The sequence below is a fragment of the Phocoena sinus genome, chromosome 12, assembly GCF_008692025.1.
Source record: "Phocoena sinus isolate mPhoSin1 chromosome 12, mPhoSin1.pri, whole genome shotgun sequence".
NCBI lineage: Eukaryota > Metazoa > Chordata > Mammalia > Artiodactyla > Phocoenidae > Phocoena > Phocoena sinus.
This window is the reverse complement of record NC_045774.1, coordinates 48,131,096-48,158,870: the sequence shown is the minus strand read 5'-3', so window position 1 is coordinate 48,158,870 and position 27,775 is coordinate 48,131,096. Positions and strand designations below refer to the sequence as shown.

The following is a 27,775-nucleotide window of genomic DNA, read 5'->3' as shown; positions in this document are numbered from 1 at the left end:
CTAGAGATGAATGAAAAGACACCTCAGTCTTCCTACAGAGTGTGGGTCTATTTCATGATAACAAGTCTTTCGTTGCTTACAGTATTGATGAAAGAAACCTCCCTTGTGTTTCTACAGGTGAATCTCTGGACAGAGGTGACCCAATCTGATCATCAAAGTCAGGGTTCTGATACCCACGGTGGCCTTACTGAGGCGACAGACCGGTATGAGGTCCTGTCTCCATGTGAGGCGTCTCCATCTGAGCAAGTTCACATTCCCAGGCCAGTCCCTGCTCTGCATCGCCCCGGAGTGACTCATTCGGGGAATGTTCCTCATGGTAGTGGGAAGTTAGATCTAAACTAAGCTGCCCCAGTGTCACCCAGCTCCCTGAAAGCCGCAGAGTTGTTTCACAGGCTGTGCATTTTGCCGAAACTTGGCTCCAAGAGGGCGAGTCTCTGTTTCTGGCCTGCTAGAACATTCACTAATATTCTGCCCACATATGATGCTGGAGCTTCACCTCCAGTGGCTCTGGTTCTTCTGCTCCAAGGCATGGTATTCTCGGGATAACCTGGAAAGCCCCAAGTCTTCCCTTTGTCTGCAATTGTCTTTTCCTTTAATTTCTACTCCAAGTGGCTGCAGTCCCCGCCTCATTTCCCGTAGGATTTCTGATGTGCCCCACACTCAGTTCCTGCTTCCACTCAGCATGGGGGCAGCCCATCTCCCCCAACTTTGGAGAGCCCCTCTCCCACCTCTCTGTCCCTCCCATTTGCTCGTAGGGCCTTGCACATAAGAGATTTTAGCTGAAGGTTTAGGGACAATGGAGGGGAATTACAGCCCAGGGCAGACCAAGTAAGCAATTTCTCAATAAAATCAACTATGGGGCATTCTAGCTTCATTGGCAAAGATCTCCTTGGTCATCCTTCACCTTAGGACCCCGGACCCTGGTGGTGCAGAGCTTGGCCCCCTCTCTACAGAGACTTCTCTCCGTTCTTTCAGGGTCTTAGACCCCTGGCTCAGCACCACTCAGGGAAGACAATATTCTTGCAACTTTATCAGGCCAATACCGTCTAGTTGCTTTTTCTGGGTGGTAACCTTTCTCCTGATCACTGAAAGGGATCTCACCTTTCACAGCCAACCATGTCCTATCAAGGTCATTCCATAAACAGCCGTCTACTACGGAGATCAGTTCTATTCCCTGAACGACAAAAGAGATCATTATTAGGAAACAGTCTGGTGATTCCTCAAAAAGTTAAACATAGACTTACTATGTGATCCAGCAATTCTACATCAGAATATTCTACATCGGTATATACCCAGAATATTCTACATCAGTATATACCCAGAAGAACTGAAAGCAGGGACTTGAACAGATTTTTGTTCACCCATGTTCATTGTAGCACTATTCATAGCCGTCAAAAGGTGAAAAGAGCCCAAATGTCCTCCATGGACGAATGGATACACAAATCGTGGTGCAGACATAAAACAGAATATTATTCAGCCTTAAACAGGAATGAAGTCACTGATACACGTTACAACACACATGAACCTTGGAAACATTATGCTAAGTGAAATAAGCCAGACATAAAAGAACAAGTATTACATGGTTCCACTTATATGAGATGCCTAGAGTGCTCCAATTTATAGGGATAGAAAGTAGAACAGAGGTTGCCAGGGGCTGGGAGAGGGGAGAGTGAGGAACTCTTGTTTAATGGGTGCAGAGCTTCTGTTTGGGATGATGAAAAAATTCTGGAAACTGGTAGTGGTGATGGTTGCAGAACACCGTGAAAGTACTTAATGCTACCGAACTGGAAACAGTTAAAATGATACATTTTATGTCATGTATATTTTACTACAAGAAGAAAAAAACCAAATTAGAAGGCTTGCCTCTTTCATCTTGCACAGCCTCAGGCCAGGCCTTTCTCATACAAGTCCCTGAGGAGCCCCCGAGGGGACGGTGCGGGCTGAGGGCAAGGTGGGCTGGCCTTGCGGCACAGCTGTGCCTGTGAAGCAGGCGGGGCTGCACTGCAGATTCTGCTTCTCTTTAGGACTCAGCATCAACGCCTGGCTCACAGGTACGCCTTCCCTCTAAAGATCCCAAATGCTTTGCTGTTCTCAGTTTTCACCTGTCTTTTGATTGGGTTGAAGCCAGCTCCCTCCCTGGGATTAATATTCACAACAGGCAGTGAGCGATTAATTTAACCAGTTGAAATTTATTGTATACTCGCCTTAACTCCAAGCCAGCTTCTGCTGGGTGTTTATTTTTCATGGTTGAAGCATTGCACATGACAGCCCCTAAGCCTCTGAATTTAAAGCACACCGTTGTGCAGAATTCCTGCTGCCCCCCTTCCTCTCGCCCAAACCTCTGAAATCCACAGAGCTCTCAGTTCCACACCACGTCTCAGAGAAGGGAATTCTTGACTGCTGGCCTGTGGGAACAGTTGTGAGCCCGGGGACAGTTTCAGATTTGGATTTCATGCCTGGCGCAGGGAGCTGGTGACTCATTTCATTTCAGGGGGCTTCAGTCAATAAATTCTGACTCTGACCTACCGGCACAGCCTACTCTACCACCAGCTGTCACAAAAACAACCAGAGTCTGAGCCGACCTCTCAGAGCATTCAGGAGACCCTCTCTGATGTGTCCATCCGCACCCGGGTCGCACATGGGCCGCCGGGCATTGTGTCGCTTCTCCAGCCCAACCCCTCTCCTCCCGCCTCACCCCACTGGCCACCCTGCAAAGTGTCTGTCTGGAGAGGACTCTACTGCTGGCACTAACAAGGCAGAACAAAGGCCTGCGTGCTCGCAGAGTTCCATTCGGAGTGCGCGACAATTTCAGAGCACAAATGGAAAAAGGAAAAAAAATGGTTTGAAATCTATAGCCGGCTTTTATTAAACCAGAACTTGCGGCTCTCAGCTGACAATCAGCCAGCAGCTAACACCCATGAGGGACGGTTCTTTCTCGCAGCTTCTGGCTGGCTACTAGCTACCAGCAGCCTTCTGACCCCCTTTCTAGGGAAGTAACAGCTGGCAGCTGACAAAGGCGCTGGCAGAGTGGGCAACTTTCTCTCTCTGGAAACAGATATAAGATTGGCAGGAAATAAGGCATTTAAAATATGACGATTATAAGCATTTTTCACTTGCCTTTATTACATTTTTGGATTCTGGCTCTGATGGCTGAAATGTATTATGTGCTAAGGAGCTTTGATGGCTTTTTTTTTTTTTTCCAAAATAGAAGTCCCAGTTCTTTTCCCTGTCACTAACACCAAGCCAGATAAAGGTGCATTCCACCAGTGCTGTCTACTTAGCTGTCTTTCTTCTTTTTTAATTTTATTTATATTTTTATACAGCAGGTTCTTATTAGTCATCCATTTTATACACATCAGTGTATACATGTCAATCCTATTCTCCCAATTAGCTGTCTTTAAAACAACTGTCAATAAACAAAGATAATTGACTAATGGCCATGGGCATAAAGGAACTTAAATGTGATGCTCCTGACTGATTAAAACATGGCTTTAGCATATCTGAGCCTGTCAGGCAGGGCCTTCTGTGGTGTTTGTGGCAGTTGAGGAGAAGTGGAATAGGGAAATATGAGGTATAGATGGATTCATGAGTGGTGGGTTGGATAAAGATTAATTTAGCTTAATTTCTCTCTTCTATGCACTACCCAGCCCTCCATTTTTCTGTCAGAAAGGGCAGAGGTAGTAGGTATACAGCAGGAGGCCCCAGCCGAGGAGACAGTTACTGCGAGAGGGGACACCCATCCTCACGAGAGGGGAAGGACACGGTGGGGACACTTCAGCCACTTTGGTTCTAGCTGCTTTGCCACTGTGTCTCTCTTCACAGGGCATAGCACTCTGGGGTTGTAACCAATACACTATTTGCAATATTGCTGGTTGTTTTTTTTTTTTTTTTTTTTTTGCGGTACGCGGGCCTCTCACTGCTGTAGCCTCTCCCGTTGCGGAGCACAGGCTCCGGACGCGCAGGCTCAGCGGCCATGGCTCATGGGCCTAGCCGCTCCATAGCATGTGGGATCCTCCCGGACCGGGGCACGAACCCGTGTCCCCTGCAGTGGCAGGCGGACTCTCAACCACTGCGCCACCAGGGAAGCCCAATATTGCTGTTTTTACCCTGATAATAATACTACAATCTGCCATTGTAACAGTTGACCTATGTGGAAAATTTTAAAGTGTAGATGTTCAAGGTAATGTTTGTCCAAAGAGCACCGGATGGATGAGGATGAAAAGCCTGGGTTCTGAACGCAAGTGGCCAAAAGGACAGAGAAATATCTAGAAGGTCAAAAGGACTAGACTAGATGGAAGAAGTATGTTTCCATTACAGACTTAAATGCTACACATATATATACACATTTTGATTTGGCAAGCAGAGAATTTTCAGAGCACTGGATTCTGTTTCTTAAGTTGTTCCCTAAGAAAAAATTGAGTCAACCTTGAGAGGAAGGCTTATTTTTCAAGACGGCAGACTGTGCACATGGGTGTCTGTCTGCTCCCTTCCTAGGACCCATTAGAATGACAATGAAGGAATATGAAAAAGATATAACCCACAACATGAAGAGAACTGAGGGGGCAGGAATCAGTGGATGGTGGGAGAAGGAAGGTAAAAGAGAGGACAGTTGATTTTCTAAATAAGCCGTCTGTACAATTTGTTTTTTAAATTGTGTAGATATGTTGCTTTTAAGTTTTTTTTTTTTTTTAAGTTGGATGGGAGCTTGGCTGTTGTCTTGTTCCTACTCCTGCTTTTAATCAAGACCACACGTACACCATCCTAAAGACACAAGCTGCCATCCTATTCTTAATAATCCCCAGAGAAAGGCAATGCCAGCCTCTCCTTAACTGAGCCATTTCATTGTCTGACAATCATAGTTTTGATTCACGTTTTCCTTGCAGCCTGAAGGTGATAATGTCCTGTCTGAAGGAGCTAATGTACACCCAAGGGAGTAGCCTGGCTCTGTTCAATGAAATAAAATGTCCAGAGCTGTCCTCTTTCCGTTTTCTATGGCAACACACTTTTATGTGTGATTAAGAAACAAAACAACAAAGGGGGAAACGTACGGAGCTTATCAAAGTGCAATAGTTGCTGCTTCACCAGAAAAACTAGTGTTTTCATTCTATTTCTGGTGCTGTTAGGCTGACCCTAGGGAACCAAAGATGTTTTGCACTGAGATAAAAATGAACACTTAACAGTTATAGTCAGCCCATGGCAAAACTGTGAAATAGGCAAAATTTGTCATTTGGATTTTTCCAACATCCCCTGCTGGGTCTTTCTTCTTATGGTCCCCTCTCTCAGCTCCAAGGCACCTGCTGCTCTCTAGATGCCAGAAAAACAAAACAAAACTGTTTTACACTAAAGTGTCATTGACTGCCTGTGAATTCAACCCCAAGGACATTTGCATCCCCTATCACTCTGGATGCAATCAAGAGGGAGAATCTATAATTGGGACAGAGAAAGTACAACATAAAAAATTATTAACTATAACAGGGGAGTAAAGTAGCAAAGAGTTAGTGAGAAGTAAAGAGAGCTCTAAAGAATTTAGGAATGGCAGATAAGGAACAACAACCCATAGGGCTGAGACAGAGGTCTTGAGGAAGAGGCCCCCAGGGCCGAGATTCAGACCTTCTTGAAGAGGGCACAGCTGTGGCTCACCAGATGGCAGAGAAGACTCCGGGATGCTGCACCGGAGGAACTTGCTGGAAATCTGCTTTCTAGGGTTGCAGGAAAAGCTGATCACAGGGCGATATCTCACCAGAAGTACTCTGCTATAAAACTACCCAAGGTGAGGGAAGTGCCAGGGAAGCTGCTGACCACTGGGTGCTGCTGGCCACTGTGCATTACAGGAGCTGGGCACTGGAGAAGCTGCTGGTGCTACAGGAGCCTGGGAAGCTGCAGAAGTCTGTCAGGCAAGCATAGGGAGCCAGGACAGAAATCCCCTTCCTCCTGCAGTGTCTCTCCAGCATCCTCTATTGATGTAACTTACAATGGTGCCAGCTGCAACGGAAAATATTTAAAGGGTACAGGCCCACTTTTGAAAAGCAGGTAATGAAGGATAAACTTGGAGCTGAGGAGGCAATAAATTGATAACTGGCATGCATCTTAAAAGAGAAAGACAAGATCAAGATGATGTTGAAGCCAATGATATGATTCTCTAATGGTAAAGTCCCAGAATAGGCAGGCGAGAGAAGGTATTTTGGAGCAGAGAGCTTTCTAATGGTCCAGAAATCACACTATGTAGGTGACATAAATGTATATTAGGATTGAGTGGGATTATTCAATGTTACTTCTTGGTAGAACTGGGATGCTCTCAGGCCTTGAACTCTTAGTTCAAGGTTCACCTCCATTCCTAGATGTGGTGGAGACTGGCTAGATGGCCACCAATTCTATTTCTTCTTTCAAGCACGTGCGGAGACAGCATTCCCCAGAGTATGCAACAGGTTCTAGTTGATGGAATGTGGGAAGAAGTAATAAATGCCCCTTTCAGATCTAGCCCCTAAAAGGTCCCACTAGACTATCAGTTCATTTCCCTTCACTGATGGGCATATGAAGGCAGAGGATCCAGTAGAGGCTTCAAAGAAGCTCTCGGGAATGGTGGTGCCATAAGATGGAAAGAGCTTGAGTCACGGCTCAGAGGAAAGATATACAGGTGAGCTGCTCAGCCCACATTAGATTAGAATGGAACTAAACCGTGTTAAGCTTCTGAGAGTTCTGGGATTTTGTTACTGCAGCTAGTGTTAATTTCCCTGGGTAAATTAAGACCCCTAGGACAGCCTCAATCTTAAATAGGAGAGAGATGGGACCCATCATTCCTTTTGTTTGAGCTCATTAAAACCAGGAAGATGGATCATATATTCTCTTCCATCCTGTGTCTCCTAAGTGTGGGATATCAGAGTCCCAGAATAATTTTCCATGGCCTACTGTGGAGGGCAAAGCATGGCAACTAGGTTTCCTTACTGAGCAGAACAGACTCCCTGAAGGTGAACGTCAGGGCCCATTTTTTTTCTCACTTCTGGGAGTTGTTGGTACAAAAAGGATTGACCTGGAGGCCCATAGTTGGCCTCAGTGCCCAGGAGAACTTGTCCTGGTCCAGGAAGGGAGCACATTCCTGCCAAAGCTCAGCCTCCGCCACTTCAGATGGCTCTGCTTCTGGTCCACACCGAGTGCCCCTGGAAGAGCCCCAAGCTCTGAGTTCCACTCTTCTCTCCGTTATTCACCGAACAACAGGGGCAGATTTGATCCCCTCTGCAAATATTTAGAAAATGCATTGTTTTCTATATTTAAATGGATAAATATTAAATATGTTTTCCCCTTCATTTCTTTCCTTTCAACACGTCCAGACTCTTTCTGAGTGTGCATTGGTAATGAAGGATATTACACATGGGTTTTCTGCCATCTGCAAAACCCAAGTAAGATCCACTTCTGCCGCCTCCTCTGTTTTACCGCTGTCAGACTTTAAAGCCACCAGGAGACACCTCTGCCACGTCTGCCTTGGAGGAGCATCACCCCAGATCCCTGCCATCTGAGGTCCTCAGGAACACTGCTCTGAGCCTCGGGGGCTGACTTTATATGACTCGAGTAGGGTTAGCGCAAACCCCCGAAGGTCTGCCTCCTGCCCTCCAACACCCGCTGAGCAAATCACTTTCGCCAGCAGCGTGGCACTGTGTAAAGTCCATGTAGGATGGTCTGGAAAGAGCACAGTTTCCTATGGTGACAGGCAGCTAGGCTGGTGTGCTCTAACACCCGCTCACTCCTTTATTAGATTGCAAATTATATCAGCCTGAGGCCTTTGGAGCAGAACAGAACACACAAGGAGGGCCTGGGGAGGGGGAAGACACTGGCAAACGGTATCTGAACCCAGACTTGGGAAAGCTTTTTATATTGTGAGGTTTCTTGGTGTAAGAAATCTGGTACCCTGACGGCAGCCCCCTCTAACCCCCCAACAGACACCTTTCTGGAGGTTATGATGAACTTCAGGGAAACCAGCGAACTAGAAAGATGGGGGTGGTGACAACAGTTTTATTCTGTGACACATGGTTACATGGTTCCACTTTAGAATTCTGGTTTGGGACAAAGGAGCTCCGAAAGAACTCACTGAACCAAACATTTGAGGGGCTTTTTACATGAAATCTCTATCAGTCCCCCAGCATTGCTGCAGGATCCACATTGTCAGCTTTGTCTCTGATTTAACAGGGTGGCACAGGTTGACATTTGTGAACACAAGGGACCTTGGAGCCTACAGAGTTGAGGGCTTTTCACACACCTAAGCCCCAAATCACGTTCGCCCTGACAGACTTGCTTATGGCGACGGCTAGGCTGCCCAGGTGCTATAAATCATTGCTCTCCAAAAAAGGGGTGGGTGTTAGAGGGAGGAAATGTCATCTTCAAAAAATGTCAAGTGGCATGTCTGGGTTAGCCCTGGAGCATTCCCAAATGCCAGATCATTAGAGGCAGCTTTGCAGGTCTGGAAGAGGATAAGGCTATAGAGGAAGCTGAGTGCCACTAGGGGCAGTGAATTCTGCCCTGGGGGAGCCTGGACCACGAAGGCTGCTGTGGCTCCTTAAACCCCAAAAAGGTGAGGTGGAGAAGAGAGGGGGCGAGGTACATCAAGGAGTGATTCATGACCAAGAAAGGTTCCCACAAAAGCTGAGCCCACGTTAGGGAGGCGGCACAGTGCGGAGATTAGAGAGTGGATTCCGGGCCCGGGCTGGCTGCACTCAGTCCTGGCTCCCCCCACTTATTACCTTGGGTAAGTCACCTAGCCCCACCTTGTTTGCTAGTTCTCTCAACTGTGATGTGAGGATAATAGGCCTCTCGATGTGTAAACTGTTTAGAAGGGAACCTGGCATATCAGGGGTAATTTATGAGCAGTGGTCATCCAAGTACCTACAGGGGAAGAGGAGGCAGAAGTGCCTCTTCTCCCCTCACCTTATGCTTCACGACCACAGACACTCTGCTGGCAGACACGGAGGGCCAGGCACATGAAAATCAACACAGAATCCATACCTGCCCCATTCCTTCCTTCTATTTAGGCAGCGTGTGCCGGTGGAAAGGCCTCCGGGTGGGGCGTCAAGGGACCCGGGGTTTTATCTCAGCCTTGTCACCAGAGTCAGAGGCCATACGCCTAATCTTCCTGGCTTTTGTTTTACAGATGTCTCCAGCAGCTCAATGGGCCTTGAAGTTAATCTGGTCCATATTCATAACGTTGACAACAGCAGTAACAGCTGCTACTATTAGCATTTATCAAAAGCTTCCTGTGTCACACACTGTTCTTAGTGCTTTCTGTGAAGTAGCTCAGAATTATTGAGGTAGTTACTACTTTCATACTCATTTTACAGATGGGAAGACTGAGGGAGAGAGAAGTTAGATGACGTATTTTACATACATTAGCTCATTATCAAAATAGTAGAGGTATTATCTACTATTTACAAATGACATATTATCTCATAATGAGGTATTATTTCTATTTACAGATGAGAAACTGAGGCTCAGAGAAGGTAAACATTCCTTCTGCCTCCCAAAGAGAGAGTAGACTTAAATTTAAATCCTTATAGAGTCTCTTTCAACATGAGCAGTCTTTCTCAATTATTTATTTCTTTTTCTTTTTATTGGCCGGGAAGAGCAGCATGTGGAATTTTAGTTACCAGGGATCGAACCTGAGCCCCCCTGCAGTGGAAGCGCAGAGTCCTAGCCACTGGACCGCCAGGGAAGTCCCTCAATTATTTATTTTTTATCAAGGAACAACTTACATTTAATAATGTGCACTAGTCTTAAGCGTGCAGCTCAGTGGATTTTTACTTATGTATACACCAGTGGAACCACCAACCTGATCAAGATTTATAACATTTCCTTCACTGCAGAAGGTTCTCCCAGTTAACACCCTCCCAACCCCAATATAGCCCTAGGTTAACTTCTATCACCATTGATTAGTTCTGTCTGTTTTAAAACTTCATATAAATGGACTCACACAGAATGCACTCTTTTGTGCGCCGTTTCTTTCACTCAACATAGTAAGTGTGAGATTTCATCCACGTTTTGGTGTGTATCAATAGCTTCTTCTTCTTTATTGATTGCTATGTAGTATTCTCAGTTGTATGAATTTATCCACAATTTCACTGATCCATTCTTCTACTGATGAACATATAGATTGTTTCCGGTTTTTGGCTATTAAGAATAAAGCTGCTATGAATATTCATGTACAAGTAAGCATATGCAGTAATTTCTCATGAATATATACCTGGAGTGAAATTGCTGGGACATAGGGTAGTAGGCATATGCTTAACTTTGCTGCCAATTTTCCAAAACAGTGGAACAAAGTTATACTCCTACCAGCAATAAATGACCTTTTAATCGCTCCACATCCTCACTCAACATCGATATTGTCAGCCCTTTTGCTGTTAGCCAATCAGTGCTATCCCATTGTGATCATAATTTGCATTTCCTTGATGAGTAATGTTGTAAAGTACTTTTTCCAGTGCTTGCTTACTGGCCATCTGGATATCCTCGTTTGTGAAGGGGCTGTACAAGTCTTTTGTCCATTTTTAAATGGATTATTTGTCTTTTTCTTATAGACCTGTAGTTCTTATATATTCTGGGTTTGAGTGCCTTGTAAGAAATATGTATTGCAATTACCTTCAAGTCTGTGACTTGCTGATTCACTTGCTTAATGGTGTTTTTGATGAACGTGAGTTCTTATGCTTAAAAAGGTCCAATTTATCTTTTTATTTTTCTTTTGGCCATGCCGCATGGCATGGGGGATCTTAGTTCCCCCACCAGGGATTGAATCTGTGCCCCCTGCAATGGAAGCTCAGAGTCTTAACCACTGGACCGCCAGGGAAGTCCCTATCACTTTCTCATTTTATAATTTTTCTTTTAAAAAGGTCCAATTTAGGGCTTCCCTGGTGGCGCAGTGGTTGAGAGTCCGCCTGCCGATGCAGGGGACGCGGGTTCGTGCCCCGGTCCGGGAAGATCCCACATGCCGCCGAGCGGCTGGGCCTGTGAGCCATGGCCGCTGAGCCTGCGTGTCCGGAGCCTGTGCTCCGCAACGGGAGAGGCCACAACAGTGAGAGGCCCGCGTACCACACACACACACAAAAAGGTCCAATTTATCATGTTTTACTTTTATAGTTGAAAGAAGTCTGCCTACTCCAAGGTGAAGATAATCTACTATGTTTTCCTCTAGAGTTCTTATTGTTTTACCTTTCATATTTACAAGTATGATTCACCCTCCAATTAATTTTTGTGTATAGAATGTGGTAAATGTGAAGGTTCATTTATTTTTTCACACGTACATGCAAAATGATTTAGCAGCATTATATTGAAAAGACCATCCTTTTCCTGTTGGATTACAATGGTGCTTTTGTTGCAAACCAAATGACTGTATTTGTATGGGTCTGTTTCTGGAGTATATTTTGTTCCACTGGTCTATTTGTTTATTATTTCCCCAGTACCACTCTGCTTCATAGTTTTATAGTAAGTCTTCAAATCTGATAGCATAACTTCTCCAACTTTATTATTCTTCTTCAAAATGGTTTTGGCTATTCTAAGTCCTTTGCATTTCCTTACAAATTTTAGAATCTTGTTGTCAATTTCCATAAAATCTTCCATTGGAATTTTGACTGGGATTGCCTTGACTCAACGGATCAATGTAGAGAGAACTGACATCTTAATAATATTAAATTTTCCAGTCCATGAAGATAGAATATCTTTCCCCAATTATTTAGTGTGAATAACAGTATTTGAGGAAATCTTTAGTATTTTTAAACAGTTAAGCATAGAGTTACCATATGATCCAGTAATTCCATACCTAGTTATATACCCAAAGGAACTGAAAACATATGAACTCATAAGAACTTATACATGAATGTTCACAATAGCATATTCACATTAGCCAAAATGTAGAAACAACTCAAATGTCCATCAGCTGATGAATGGATCATAAAATGTGGTATATCCATATAATGGAACATAATTTGGCAATAAAATAATAAAGTACCAATATATGCTACAACATGCATAAGCCTTGAAAATATTATGCTAAATAAAAAAGGCCAGTCACAAATGATCACCTATTGTATGATACTATTTAAATGAAACGTCCGGAATAGGCAAATCTATAGAGACAGAAAACAGAGAGTGGTTGCCTAGGGCTGGGGGGATGGGAAGAAAATGAGTGAGTGATGGCTAAGGGGCTTGGGATTTCTTTTGGGGTAATGAAAATGTTCTAAAATTGATAGTGGTGATGGTTACACAACTCTGTGAATCTACGAAAAGCATTAAATTGTATGAATCAGATGGCATGTGAATTATATAAATGAGTGAATCGAATTATATCTCAATAAAGCTGTTTAAAACTTTTAAAAGTTATTTTGTCCATAATCTATTGTTATGGGCTGAATTGTTTCCCTCCAAAATTCGTATGTTGAAGCCCTTACCCCCAGTCCCTCAGAATGTGACTGTATTTGGACATAAGGCCTTTGAGAGGTGATTAACTTAAAATGAGGCCATAAGGTGGGACCTAATCCAATCTGACTGGGGGAGATGAGGACACAGAGACGTTAGGGATTCATCCACACAGAGGAACGACCATGTGAGGACAGCGAGAAGGTTCCATCTGCACACCAAAGAGAAAGACCATGAAGAAGAAACCAAACCTGCAGACACTTTGATCCTAGACTTCTAGCCTCCAGAACTGTGAGAGATAAATTTCTATTGTTTAAGCCATCCAGGCAGTGGTACTTTATTATAGCAGCCCTAGCAAACTAATACATCTATGTTGCTTTTTATATTCTTCAATGATCAATTTAGTCTAAAATATATTAATACGTAAACTTCCCAAGTCTAAAGAGGAGTCAAACTGGGCCATGTTTTCAGCATCTGTAGAGGTTTTTTTGTGTATGTGTGTGAAAACATTTTGATCGTAAGCAGTGCTTTGGAATTCCTGAGGTTTTTTTCCTTTTTAAAATTTTAGACAAATGAGACTAAATTTTGGGGGAAAAGATAATTGTTGAGAAATAGAAGTTTGAAATACACAGAATTCTAAAAAATTCTCAAGTTAAAAATTCTTAATCTGAATTTCATACAGTAAGTAATCACAACATGATAATTTTTGAAACTATTTAATTAAAACAGTTTCTGCATGTATTAATGCTTTAGAGCTCAATAAAAAGTTCAAAAATAGATAAAATTATTGGAAAACTCCACTGAATCATTTTTGGGTGGTTCATTTTTAAAATTGAAATCTTTTAAGGAATTATGGTAATTACTGCATGTTTTTTTCTTTGAAAAAAATAAACTAAGAAATAAGTGAATCTTTCTAAACCCCACCTGAATGAACACAAAGGAAGGTGTAAGTATCACATTAATGAGAGGATGCAAGGGAGCCAGGACTTGATTTTCTAACTTGTAGCCATGGGTGTTTCACGGGGAAACTGAACAACCCTGCCACTACAAAAGCAGTTTTGAAATCTAATTTAAAAATTAAATATTAAAAGTAGACACTTGTCTAAAGCAAATATTAAAGTTGACCAAAACATATTTTTGGTGAGAATCATCTCAACACAACAATGGGGAGTAATAGCCCTATACAGTTGACCATTGAACAACATAGGTTGGAACTGCCCAGGTCCACTTATACACAAATTTCTTTCAATAAATATGTACTACAGAGCTATATGATCCTGGGTTGGTTGAATCTGTGAATGTGGAACTGTGGATATGGAGCGTCAACTGGAAAGTTAAAAGCAAGTTTTTGACTATTCAGGGGTGGGTGCCCCTAACCTCCGAGTTGTTCAGTGGTCAACTATATTTGGTAATTTCCCCAAGGTCACATAGGCAGGGGTTCAAAATCAGGTGGTCCTGGAGCCAAAGCCTGTGCCCTTAACCACTATGGTAGACTGAAGTGAAAGAACTGGTCCTGATTCTTCACTTCCCTTTGCTGTAACTTTGCAGAGCTCCCACCAAGGACCGGTATACTCTCTTGCCCTACTGATGTGCGTTTGGCCACCTGACGTGTCATCAGTGATCACAACGCAAGCGGAGGTCTTAAAAGAGTGTGAGTATGGTCTTAGATATATCGTCGGCCCTCCTTATCCACAGGTTCCGCATCTGAGAATTTAACCAACTCAGGATGGAAAATATTTTAAAATTTTTTGAAAAAAATTCCAGAAAGCTCCAAAAAGCAAAACTTGAATCTGTGTGCTGACAACTATTTACATAGCATTTACCACTATTCATATAGTATTTGCATTGTATTAGGTATTATAAGTGAGCTAGAGATTATTTAAAGTGTGTATGAGGATGTGTGTAGCTTGTATGCAAATACTACACAATTTTATATAAGGGACTTGAGCATCCGTGGATTTTGGTGATTGCGGGGGTCATGGAAACCAATCCCCTGCTTACCAACAAACAACTGTACTTAAAATGTATGCAAGTTTGGCTTGGCTGGGTGTAATAGCCATAAGATAAGCGTTTCCAGGAAGCCACTGACCCCTTCAACCTGGACCTCAGCATAAACACTCTGGGAACAGACCTGAACTTGACCGGAAGCCTGGATCCAAGTCCTGCAGTGGGCAACTTGGAACTCTGAGCCTAGAGTCCAGCTAAGCCTAGCTGGGTTGTGGTCCAACTGCAGGTAACACCGAGAAAAAAAACCCCCGAAACTTGATATTTTAAGCCACTGGGTTTGGGGATAACTTCTGTAAGTGTAGTGTTATTGCAGCCATGGTCAGCCAATACAAACACTATGTTCTCATAGTATGGTCCTTAGACACCCACATCCAAATCATCTGGGCACTTGTTAAAAAGATGAAGATTCCAGGAAAATGATTACTTACATACACTGATTAAGTGGTTTAATGGGACAATTCAGCAGTACATATTAAACTTAAGAATGTATTTAAATGAACAGCAAAGCAATTCCACTTCCAGATATTTCTCCAAGAGAAATTCTTGCTGATATCCACCAAAAAATGTGCAAGGATGTAGGTTGTTTGTAACAGTGAAAATCTGGAAATAACTATCCATCAGTGGAAGAATGGTTAAATTGAATGATGCTATTTTCATTCTATGGAATCCTACTGAATGCTATTTGTTAAAAAGAAGAAAGTAAATCTCAATGTGTCGACACGGAGCGTTCTCTGAGACAGATTACTCAGTGAAAAGTCAGGGTGCATGCACACTACTATATTTAAAATACATAACCAACAAGGACCTGCTGCATAGCACAAGGAACTCTCCTCAATATTCTGTAATAACCTAAATGGGAAAAGAATTTGAAAAAGGATAGATACATGTATATGTATATGTATAACTGAATCACTTTGCTGTACACCTGAAACTAACACAACATTGTTAATAAACTATGTTACAGTATAAAATAAAAATTAAAAAAAAATAAAGTACTGGGCTTCCCTGGTGGCGCAGTGGTTGAGAGTCCGCCTGCCGATGCAGGGGACACGGGTTCGTGCCCCGGTCTGGGAAGATCTCACATGCCACGGAGCGGCTGGGCCCGTGAGCCATGGCCGCTGAGCCTGCGCGTCCGGAGCCTGTGCTCCGCAACGGGAGAGGCCACAACAGTGAGAGGCCAGCGTGCCGCAAAAAAAAAAAAAGAAAAAAATAAGTACTCTATAAATTAAAAAAAAAAAAGTCAAGGTGCAGAACAGTATGTGTAGTATGGCTTCATTCATGTAAATAAAAAGCCCTGGGCTTCCCTGGTGGTACAGTAGTTAAGAATCTGCCTGCCAGTGCAGGGGACACGGGTTTGAGCCCAGGTCTGGGAAGATTACACATGCCGTGGAGCAACTAAGCCGGTGCGCCACAAGTACTGAGCCTGCGTTCTAGAGCCTGCGAGCCACAACTACTGAGCCCACGTGCCACAACTACTGAAGCCCCTGTGCCTAGAGCCCGTGCTCCACAACAAGAGAAGCCACCGCAATGAGAAGCCCACGAACTGCAACGAAGAGTAGCCCCTGCTCGCCACAACTAGAGAAAGCCTGCACGCAGCAACGAAGACCCAACGCAGCCAAAAATAAATAAATAAATTTATTTAAAAAAAAAAGAAAAGAAAAAGCCCTGTCCATGTATGTGTTCCAAGAGGGTTATAAGGACACAAACCAAGATGATAAGTGATAACCTGTGGGAAGGAATGGTGTAGGGAAGGGGTGGGGGGCACTGCTTTGTGTCAACGTTTATTGTTTTTACACTGAGTGGATACTACATATATCTACATATATTACACTTGTGCCATCAGAAAGAAAAACTTTATGTATTCAAAAATGTACATTTCTGCATCTCGCCCCAAGATCAGAAGAGTCCAGGAATCTGCATTGAATGGGAATTTCAGACCCTGTTCTCTCAGCTGCCTGAGTCAGCAGTGAGCTTTCGAGGAGGCAGCCAGCCAGGGTAAGAGCTGCTAACTGGACTAGGCAGGGCCTAGTAGGTAGGCCCTGTGAGCCAGAGGTGGAGGACAGCTTTACCCGAGTGTTTCTCAGTTTTAATAACGCCAAATGGGGCACAAAGCTCTAGAATCATTCTGCTTCTGGAGAAAGTTTCTGTCAGTTACAAGAATCCCCTCTACACAGCATTCTCCATCCCGCCTCTGCAGGCGCATATTTGAATCTCTGAAGGGTAACGGGAGGTGCTTGAGAGAGTTACATTTATCAAAAGAGGGCATGAAGAGTGAGGTAGGGCATCCGTCACTGTGGCCAGCCCAGGGATGGGACCCTGTAGGCCATTCCACATGGAGACATTCTCATTATGTAAAGGACAAGGTTGGGGGCAGGATAAAGTACATGGGCGCTTCAGTGAATTTTTCTTCTTTTACTAGTTTCATGTATAAAACCAGGGGTTTTCTCTGAAAACCAGTCCCTTGTACTGTGTTAAGTCTGTGATCTTCCGGGACGCTCTGCTAGAGGTCAAGTTCATCAAATCCAATAGGATGTCACCTCCTTGAAGTGCTGGGGTTGATGTCCAGGCTGAGGCCCTGCTTTGCAGCCCCAGATCAGGCAGGAGAAGAGATGTGAGTCGGGCATCTCACCTGGCGTGACGGGAGTCGGGTTATCCCGCTCTCCAAATCCCAGTCCCACCTCTCAGCTGCTCCCACGAGACTGGCCACTGGTCACCTTCCTCGATGCAGCAGGGACCTGCTTTCTCAGGGGTTGAGTCGGGTCAAGCCCACCTGACATGGCCTGGTTGGCTTCTCCACAAGCTGAAGGCCTGTGGCCAAGACCGCCCTGCTGCCCTGTCTGGAGCAGAGCATCCACTACTGTGTCATGAGGGCTCCCATCACCAGCTCCTTTGGTGTCCCTCCTCCCCAGCAGGGTTTTCCTCCCTCCCTGGACTCAGGGCCAAGGGCTTGGCTCACCCCGTGACCTAGAGCCCCAAACCCAGCCGCTGGTCCAGAGGGAGGCTGGGCAGCTGGGCTGGAAGTGTGATGGGGAGAGCAAGCCCAGGGATGAGCCCCAGGCGGAGGGCCCTGGAGGAGCGGCCTGGCCATGGCTGCAGTCAGGATTCTGGTGGGGAAATTCTCACACACTGGCAAAACGCAGCCATTGTCTCAAGCGCTGTCTGCAAGAGCAGCTGTTTTCTATTCTCAACATGGGTCCGCAGGATCTTGTATCCTAGTGGACATGTGAGAACATGCACCACAAACACACCCTCTCCTGATCCGCTGGAAGCCAGGTGTGCCTGTAACTCCAACGAAGGGCAGGGCTCTACAGGTCCCCCGTCAACAATGGAAGCTTCTTCTAAGTCAGGCCTTCGGGATTCACTAGCCAGTTTCAGCAAGAGACACGGGAACTTTAATGTCAGACGAGAACATCCACTTACAGTAAAGAGGTGACAGACTTTCCACCAGCCTAGAAGTTTCACCAAGTTTTATATTCCAGCACCAAATCCAGTGTTACGGTTCTAATCAGTTCAGGAAATAAAATGTCTAAATTTACTTGGGTCTGCAAGACTCAGAACTCCTGGCCAAAAACGTGTCCTTTGATCTTTATCCCTTTAATCTGAAGCATTCTCTAAATGCATTTCCATTTTAACGAACAATGCCTTATATTGGCATAATACTCTTTATTGAAGAAACTCAGATCGTATTTTAAGTTTCACAACACTTGGAGTAAATTCAGTGTAACATCTGAGTGTCAAGTTCCTACTGGCAGTGAGTACAGAGGCGAGAAGGAGCCCTTAGGAAGAAGGGTGCAGGAGGCCCTGGGGTGACCAGAGTCGAGTGCGGGGAGTTCTTGGGAGGAGCCACCATGTACAACTGAGGGATCAGAGAGGGCTTCAGGAGGGAGGAGAGGTTTGAGTTGGGCCTCCAAGGATGGATAGGCTGTTAAGAAGAGCAGAGATGGCAAAAGACTGTTGATGGGAATGTAAATTGATACAGCCACTATGGAGAAAAGTATGGAGGTTCCTTAAAAAACTAAAAATAGAATTACCATACGACCCAGCAATCCCACTACTGGGCATATACCCTGAGAAAACCATAATTCAGAAAGACATATGCACCCCAATGTTCATTGCAGCTCTCTTTACAGTAGCCAGGACATGGAGGCAACCTAAGTGTCCATCGACAGATGAATGGATAAAGAAGATGTGGCACATATATACCATGGAATATTACTCAGCCATAAAAAGAAACGAAATTGAGTTATCTGTAGTGAGGTAGATGGACCTAGAGTCTATCATGCAGAGTGAAGTAAGTCAGAAAGAGAAAAACAAATACCGTATGCTCACACATATATATGGAATCTAAAAAAAAAAAAAAAATTGGTTCTGAAGAGCCTGGGGCAGGACAGGAATAAAGACGCAGACGTAAAGAATAGACTTGAGGACACAGGGAGGGGGAAGGGTAAGCTGGGACAAAGTGAGAGAGTGGCATGGACATATATACACTACCAAATGTAAAATAGATAGCTAGTGGGAAGCAGCCGCATGGCACAGGGAGATCAGCTCAGTGCTTTATGACCACCTAGAGGGGTGGGATAAGGGGGGTGGGATAAGGAGGGTGGGAGGGAAGGAGATGCAAGAGGGAGGAGATATGGGGATATATGTATATGTATAGCTGATTCACTTTGTTATAAAGCAGAAACTAACACACCATTGTAAAGCAATTATACTCTAATAAAGATGTTAAAAATAAAAAAAGAAACAAGGCTGGGAACATCATCTAATTCTGTACAAAGTGATACAACCTAGAACGTCTTTTGATGCTGAGCAGGAAACAGTGCAAAGTGAAATAAATTTTAATTCTGAAATGAAAAAATGACTGACTTGAACAAAAAATATGATTGACTCATTTTAACAAAATGTTAAATAAAAATGACGCTCAAAAAAAAAAAAAAGAGAAGAGATGGCAAAAGAACATTCTAGGCAAGGGGTAACACTGGAGCAGTGCAGAGCATGCTTGAGAAGTTGTGGGCAGTTCAGCAGCCAGGATCCAGGGCGGGGGTGATGGTAGAGAGGACAGGAGAGATGAGGCTGGCAAACAGTGGAGCTGGACTGCAGGGGCCTAAACTCCCTGGAATTAGCTCCAGTGACAAAATGGTGTCTGCAGGGGTTTGAGGAATCTCGTAGAAATGGTGCTCAGGAAGTAGAGTTGGACCTGCAGATACAGGTGCTGGACAGCAGCTGTTCCCAGGCACTCTTTCTCTGGTGGCCCATGGTCTCCAGACACTGATTCTCTCTGCAGACTGCATCCTCTGCTCCCCCATGGGGCCATCTCTGGTCCTGACTCAACTTAACCTGTAGGCCAAGCGTCTGTCACCACAGCCTCTTAATTCTTGGTCCCAACTTAAAGGAGACAACTCCATTAGCTAGTGGCCAGTCAATGGACTGTTTTCCCTGTCAGGCATCTGACCTGGTATCATCACCTGTTCTGGTGCCGGGGAGGGTCATATGGTAAAAACCTGACCTTCAGTAGAGAGTGTAGTGCTATGGTGTAGGGAGTTTAAAGAAAGGGGTGTGGACTGGGCAGCCCCTCCAAACGTGTCCCCTTCCACCAGTGGGGGTCAGTGGGAGCCATTTTATATATATATATATATATATTTTTTTTTTTGCGGTACGCGGGCCTCTCACTGTTGTGGCCTCTCCCGTTGCGGAGCACAGGCTCCAGACGTGCAGGCTCAGCGGCCATGGCTCACAGGCCCAGCCGCTCCGCGGCACGCGGGATCCTCCCGGACCGGGGCACAATCCCGCATCCCCTACATTGGCAGGCGGACTCTCAACCACTGCACCACCAGGGAAGCCCAGCCATTATATTTGTAAAATAGAAGAACAACACAATCACAGCTGAGATTTTAGGTTACTCTCCACCATGTGAAGGATAGACTGAAGATGAAGGGGAGGTGCCCACACAGATCAAATGCCTTCCACGTACCAAGCACTACGCTAGATGCTGTGTACATATTCCCTTATTTCATTTTGACACGAGTCCATTTCACTCGTGAGGAGGCAGAAGCGAAGAGGCTTGGAGATGTGAAGAAGTAGCTGGCCCAAAGTCATACAGTTAGCAATGGAAGAATTGTGATTTGAACCTAAAACTGGGCAAGACTTGAAATCATGCCTTCCCACCACACCAAGCAGGAAATCAGTGAGCATAGCCTCTCATGGATGTCTGCAGGCACCTCACGTGCCTGAGTCCACACCGAGTCCACCAGCTCCTGCCTACTCTCAGTTCCTCCTCCTGGGACTTTCATCTCCGTTAATGCTCTCACCATTTACTCAGTCATCCAGCCCCAATCTCTCTAAATCTCAGTTTCCTTCTCTGTAAAGCAGAGATTATAACGGTATGTTCTAAAGGTTGCTGTGAGAACTAAATAAGACGGTTCTCATGGAGTGCTCAGAGCTGAGATTGGAGCTTGGCACATGTGTCCGCAGAGTGGACAGAGAGATGGATTGGATGTGGGGACAACACGATTCTGACTTGGAGTTTTATTTATCTAATGCAGGAGCTGGCAAACATTTTCTGTGAAAAACCAGGTAGTAAATATTTTCAGCTCTCGGGTTATACAGTCTCTTTTGCAACTGCTGAAATTCAAATTCGCCACTGTAGGGAAACATCAGCTGTAGCCAAGACAGAAGTGAATGGGTGTGGCTGTGTTCCAAGAAAACAAAATGAGCAGGGGGCTGATTTTGCCTGAGGGTAGTAGTTTGCTGTCTCCTGGTCTTTTGCCTTGGCTCCTTCCACGAGGGTGGAGCCATGTCTGTTTAGTTCATCGATTTTCCTCCAGGTCTAGCACAATGCCTGGCACGTGGTAAATATGCCATAAATATTTGCCAAAGGAATGATTAAATGAGGGAAAGCAAGCAAGCAAGCAAGAACGAAAGTGGCCGAGAAGGGGCAGTATGTTAAGGACCACCTGGGTGTCAGTTGCAGGGTTCAGTGCAGGAAAGAGTAACCACACTGGGGATTTTAGGCAAAAAGGTGGAATTACAAACTCGCTGGAAGGGCTGGAAGAGAGGGCTCTATGCTGGATTTCCGGGAATGACTCCCAGAATGTGGCAGAACTGATCTGCCAGGAGGGCAGCCACCTTTCCCACATTCAGGGAGGTGGGACTCAGGAGGCTGCCACTGGCACTGTTGACCTCATGAACATTGTAGCTGCAATACAATGGTCAGAATGCGGTCAGAAAGCTGGGAACATCTGCCTGCATGCTGGGATGTCGAGCTTAGCCACTGCCACCTCCTCAGCTGACTCCTGACACCTACGAAGCTGGAGATTGGCCCTCAGTGGCCCCATGACCTTGCTTTCCAGCAGAAAACAGACAAGATCTGCAGGAAATTGGCTTCTGCTTCACTTCTGCCTTCCCAACTTTGCGTTAATATGTCTCACTGGTATGGCCTGATCAACACTCATGATCCTCATGGTAAGGGAGTCTGGGAAATGTAGTTTTCTTTGCTTCCTTGATTCCACAGCACCGGGAGGCATCAGAGAAAGAATGTGGGAATGGATTCACACCACGATCAGCCCCACCTGTACATTCTGGTGATCTACTGCTGCAGAACAAGCCATCCCAAACTTTAGTGGCTTAAAACCAGTCATTTATTTTTCTCAGAAATTTGAAATTTGGGCAGGGCTTGGTGGGGGCAACTTGTCTCTGCTCCATGAGGCGTCAACTGGTGGTTTAGCATGGGCTCCACAGTGTCAACAAGCCCTCACAGCCACCTGGGAGCGCAAATGGAGAGGACCCAAAGCCCTCGGCAAGAGCCCCAGCCGAGCTCCTGGGCAGCAGCCAGCATCAACTCATCAGCCGTGTGGACGTGCGTAAGCCATTGGGAAGGTGGGTCCTTCAGTCCCAAGGGGCTGCCCCAGCTGATGCCGCATGGAGCAGAGATGTCCCTGATGAGTGTTGTCCAAGTCGCAGACTCATGAGCAAAATAAATGACTATTTCTATTTCTGCCGCTAAGTTTTGGGGGAGTTTGTTTTGCGGCAAAAGATCATCAGAACGTGCAGGTTGTGCTGGATGTGAAGGAGGGAGGGGAACAGATGGGGCGATCGATAAGAACCGAAGCAGCCGACGCCAGGGAGGGGGAATGGTCGACCTAAATATAAGCCAAGTTCACTTTCCTCCTGCACCCACAGCATTGAGACTTACCAGCTTTCTAACTGATGCTTCCTGAAAATCAACCCAATGTGGTTTGGGCTATATCTGCCCAGCCAGCAGGCCAAATCTTGGGCTGAATCAAGAGCCCTTTATTCTTGTAAGAATTGCTGCCTGGGGGCTCTTTGTCTCTTCCAGAAATTACCTCTCAGCAATTTTTGATCATGGTCGAAAGATTTAGATTTTGAAATTGCCAACTGTCATAAAAAGGCAAGACTGATCTGCTGTGTTCTTACTTTTACAACCAGCTTCCTGGATAACTCAGGTGATTTCCAAGTACAGGGTTGCCACATACAGTTGTGCCAGTTGTATACTGCACAATTCTAGGGGGCACCATTTGCATTCTAGTCATGATCTCTTGGCATATTTATTACAATAGTTTTCTGGCAGGTGGCAGCAAAGTGTCTTGAGGTAGAGTAGCTTTCTCTAATTTGCAGAAAGGCAATTTATAGTTAGTGGCAAGAAGCATAGGGACAAAACTAGTGTCTAATAAATCTTTGGCCAGTGGCAGGGGTTAGTAGGAGAAAAGGAAGAAGTGGGGAGGAGTAGTAGGATTGTGGGGGGGCCCTTTGCTCATCCAAAACAGGCACCCAAGAGAAAGAAGTGCTGAGATTTGTGGGGTTCAAGATTCAGCTTCTTGGGGCCAGCAGGGTTTTAGAGGAGGCAGGATTTGGCCAACAAAAGAAGAGTACTCAGGAGAAGCAGAGAGAATCAGCTACACACTTGCCCTGAAAAGTTGAGATTTAAGAGCTCACTGGAATAAGTAAATAATGACCCTTTGTGGAGAAATGGGGATGAAGAGAATGAGTGAATATCTGAATAAAATTTCTATGGTTCTGGTGGGGGTGGGGAGCAGAGGGAGGGGAAGGAAAAAGGACAGTGATTGCCATGGGAACGCACTGTTGAAGTGGAGGGTACCCAGTCCACTGCCGGAATTCCACACCACCTCTGACCACTCTGGTTCTGGAAACCTCCATTAGTCAGGAACCAGTATCATAACTCATAGCAATAGCACAGCTTCTGAATGTCAAGGTGGATTACATGATGCCTTTCTATTTCAGATATTATAGACTGCAAAATCTTTGCAGTTGAAACAATGTTCTCCATTTTGCATTTGATTCTGAAAGAGAGTCCCAGCCAAGCACAGCTTTTTGTTTTATCTATGTATCTTCCAAGGTCTCCTTTGGCTGTGCACTGTTGCTTTTGTTCTTGGCTTGCTGTTTTAAGTACAGCTTTGCTACATTTCCATTTTCCCTAGTATTCAAAAACTAGTACTTATTTGAATTAAAGCAGGAAAACACTGAATAGAATGAAGCATTGCTTTCCCCCTCTCATACACGGTGAAGTCATGGTTTAGTGATAGCAGTGACAATGATGAATGCCTTGCACTCTCACTTAGAGACCTTCAGGAACGTATAAACAAATATTTTCCAAAATGCACAGGTGAGGGAGGAGGTGAAGTGGTTCACACAGAATTGGGCTGATTACGGTCTGATTCCTCTTTCCCTTCCCAATTATCTCACAAATTATGCTTTGGTGAACAGGACTGGAGCTGTGCATATTTTAAATCAAACTAAAGTCCACTGAAGTAGGAAAATTATGCATTTTACATAAATGATATGGGCAAATTATTATTCAATTTTTAACAGGGTTTTTCCATCACTTTGCTGTGCACAATGTAATATGGTTAATTTACCAGAAAGCACTGTTATTCATTCCCTAATTCTCTATGCAACTGCTACCATTTGCTTACCATTTCCTCATTGCTCTCTGGGAACTGACAGACCTTCAGGCTCCATTTAGGGTGGTTTGTGTTCCAGGGCAATCTCTAGGGGCTCCGCTCACCCCTTGGGAGGAGTCTGAAAATGAAAGGATTCACACACCTGGATTTAGTGTCTGAGGGGCTTTAAATGAATCCTTTTGTACACACACACAAACACACACACACACACACACACACACACACTAAAATCTCTTGCTATTTACTAATATTTCCCCACAGTGTTACACGTACGTCTTCTGTTAAAAACACTATCTGAATAATACCCATTTCATTCTCTTACTGCCAATTAGCTGCTCATTGATTATTATATAGCAAGCACTTGAAAATTAACCAAAGGGAAAAGAATTCCAAAACAAAACAAACAGAATACCTTGCAACAGCTAGTATATACCTTCTTTCATGAGTTTACATATTGTTGGATGATTCAAGCAAACTAGCCTCATAAATGGGAGAGGAAAGAATGAAATGGGGTCATCAATGGGAGAAAACCCCCTACTAATTGTTATTAAGAGAGGAAGTGAGGCGTTATTATAAGCCCCTTTCCAGGCAATTCTCTTATTCTTGTACTCTATAAATATAGTCCAAACCACATCCCAAAACCCTGCCTGAAACCCTACTCTCTGTCCTTTTATGGTATTATCTCCCATCCCTCCAGGTAGCAGTGCACTAATCAGAATAAATGATGCACCTACATACCTTTTAATGTCTGTGTTTGTGGGGAGGAGGGAGAAGAAGAGATTTAGATTTTTCTTTGCTTCGTTTTGGTTTCTCTTCATTTAGATGCATTTGCTGAGCACCTTCTATATTTAAAGCATGAGCTGGACCCTAATGGGGTTGGGGATCAGAAGGAAACACATCCAAAGGCAAAAAACACTGAGCTTACCAGTAAGTATTACATAATCCACCTTGCTTGTCCTTTAGGAACACCTCCTCTAGGAAGTCTCCCATGCACTCCCCATTCCGGGCCATCTGGCACTCCTTTGCTGCCACCCGTCTTTCCTCCCAACGGAGAGCTTATTGCAACTATCTCTTATGGGTCTCCATCCTCACTGGACTGGGGATACTAATTGTCTCTTTGGCTTTCTAGTGCTAAGCACAGGGTCTAACCCATAATAAGTACTCAACAAACGTTTGCAGAAGAAATGAATGGTGGAGTCCTTGCACATACCCAAAGTCATCTCTCTGGTCATCCCATTGCCCTGAAGAGCCCTGGCAAAGGGCTTCTTTCATCCCAGTTCTGGCTTCTTCCTCCTTGACCAACATCTCCACCCCGTCTACTCCCATTTGCTGCCATCTTGTACCAGCAGGCTGACCTGACCAAACCTTCACTTCCAGGCAGCTCTGGATGGTTTTCCTCTTCCCATTATCAAACCCTCCCATCTTCTGTCCCATTCTCACTCAGGGGGCTATTTTTTGCTGGGTGAAAAAGGGAATAAAATAAAGAGAATCCATATTGATGGGGGTTAATGTTACCTCTCCCGACTACAATATTTTCATGTTGGCGGTACTATTTTACAGACAACATCTTCATGCGGTGTGGTTCTCAAGCGGGGCACATGCACTCCCTGGGTCATGCAGAGGTTTGCCAGGGATACTACAAGCCACAGGCTGGTTAACAATGCACAACCTGAAGGATGGGAAACGTATTTTATATGAAGATGAAAAATGGATATCTTAGGGAAAATACCAATTTTTCATAAAATGACTAAGTTAGAATGAGACTTTGAAGGCCCCAGGTCCCAGGGGCTACAGGTTTATTCCCATTGATGTTGGGACGAGTTCTGGGGCAAGGTTCGGGAAGCACTTATGGTGTTCATTTCAGACCACAGACTGGGGCTTCAAATCATGTATGGACACTGGCGAGCCCACATTCACAATGGCAGCACTAGTGCCTTGGGCAGCTCACAGCAAATCCCGGGATGCTCAGCAGGCCCTTAGGTGTGTTATTCTCAGGTCTACCTTTCACTCCACAGGATGGCATCACCCATCTAGCCATCCACCCACTCATCCAACATCGACCATCAGCTCATCACTGCCCTTAGCGCAGAAGACTGGTGAACAAGTAAGGCAGTTTCTGTTCTCAAGGAGCTCACAATCTGGCAGGGAAAATGCATTAAGAGAAGAGTCATATTATTAAACACATTATTAGAAGAGCAGTAAGTATTCTGGAAAGGAGCATAGGGTCCTGGCTGCTGGGGGGAGCAGTCATTTGTCACTGATCACATTCTCCTTAGAATAGTCCCTGTCATACTGGAAAACCACTTATTTTTCTTTCCAGTCATCAGAAGTAATTTAAAAAATAAGGTATATCTCCATCCCCCCAATGGAATTCTGAATATTTTGCATGTTTGGAAAGAATGAGGTATGATTTAGGAAAAATTTCTGAGAATGTAGGTATACATAAATTATGAAATTTCATTTGATATTGCAAAGATATTAGAGATACTAATTTTTCATCCTGTTGAAAAGTATTCAGTATTTCATGAAATACTAATTTCATTCTTCTCTGTGGTTACAATCTATATTTGAGAAATAAAATATATATACCATTAGCACCTGCCTTAGTAAATCTGTACCCCACAATATCATTTTTAGGATAAGAATTTGTTTGAGCTTCCTTTCTTCTTGCTCCCCCTTTTGCCCTTCCGGAATTATTTCCTCCCTCCCTCCCTTCCTTACCTCCTTCCCCCTTATTCTCTCCCTCCTTCCCAGCAAATATTTTGGAGGGCCTAATTGAATTCCAACAGTTTAATATATAGTGGTAAGAAAGCCAACAAAACTTATCTAAACCTATTAAAATACCTTTCGGCAATGCATCGACCAAACGCCATTTTATCCCAGTGCAACTTGTTAGGAAATGCCTATTATGTCAAGTGAGGTTCTCTTGTCCGGAGCCATGACAAAGGAGCAGATGACATGCCTCATGCAGCGGGCTTCAGTGCCATCCTCCTCTGCATTCCGCTGAAAACCTTACCTTCTTCAGGACTCATGAAAGAGCTATTCCAATTAATACAGTATGCATTCTTAAAGTCCCATAGGAAATTTCAGATAAAAATTTTGCAGCTCCAATACAACTAGAAAAGTCCTCTGGTGCCAAGATTTAACCACAGGAGGATTCCTGTCTTTCTCGAGGCAGGTAAACACCCTCTGGCGCTTGTCAGGGAATCTTCAGTTGTGTGGCTGTATCTGAAGGACTATGAATACATTTAACTTATCTTGTGGAAACGTCTGGTTCCTTACACACCTTTCTTCGCCATGCACGAGGTAGAGCAGAATACATCATTGGCTTCAGTCTACAACTTCATGCCCTAACACGGGGGAGGCCCTGCATCTACTGGTCCTCCCTCTGGTCCTCCCGGCCCTCAGTATGCTGTGAACAAAGTGGACTTGGAGGACAGTGT

The 27,775-nt window shown here is 44.6% G+C and overlaps 1 long non-coding RNA gene across 1 annotated transcript; it reads right to left on the bottom strand.

The window, feature by feature from the left end:
* Positions 1-946: 946 nt before the first annotated feature.
* Positions 947-26,759, bottom strand: LOC116763225. Its single transcript, XR_004352456.1, has 4 exons — positions 25,848-26,759; positions 25,071-25,199; positions 24,345-24,450; positions 947-1,174 (listed from the first exon to the last, which is right to left on the bottom strand). It is a non-coding gene; the product is annotated as an uncharacterized LOC116763225 (long non-coding RNA).
* Positions 26,760-27,775: the final 1,016 nt, after the last annotated feature.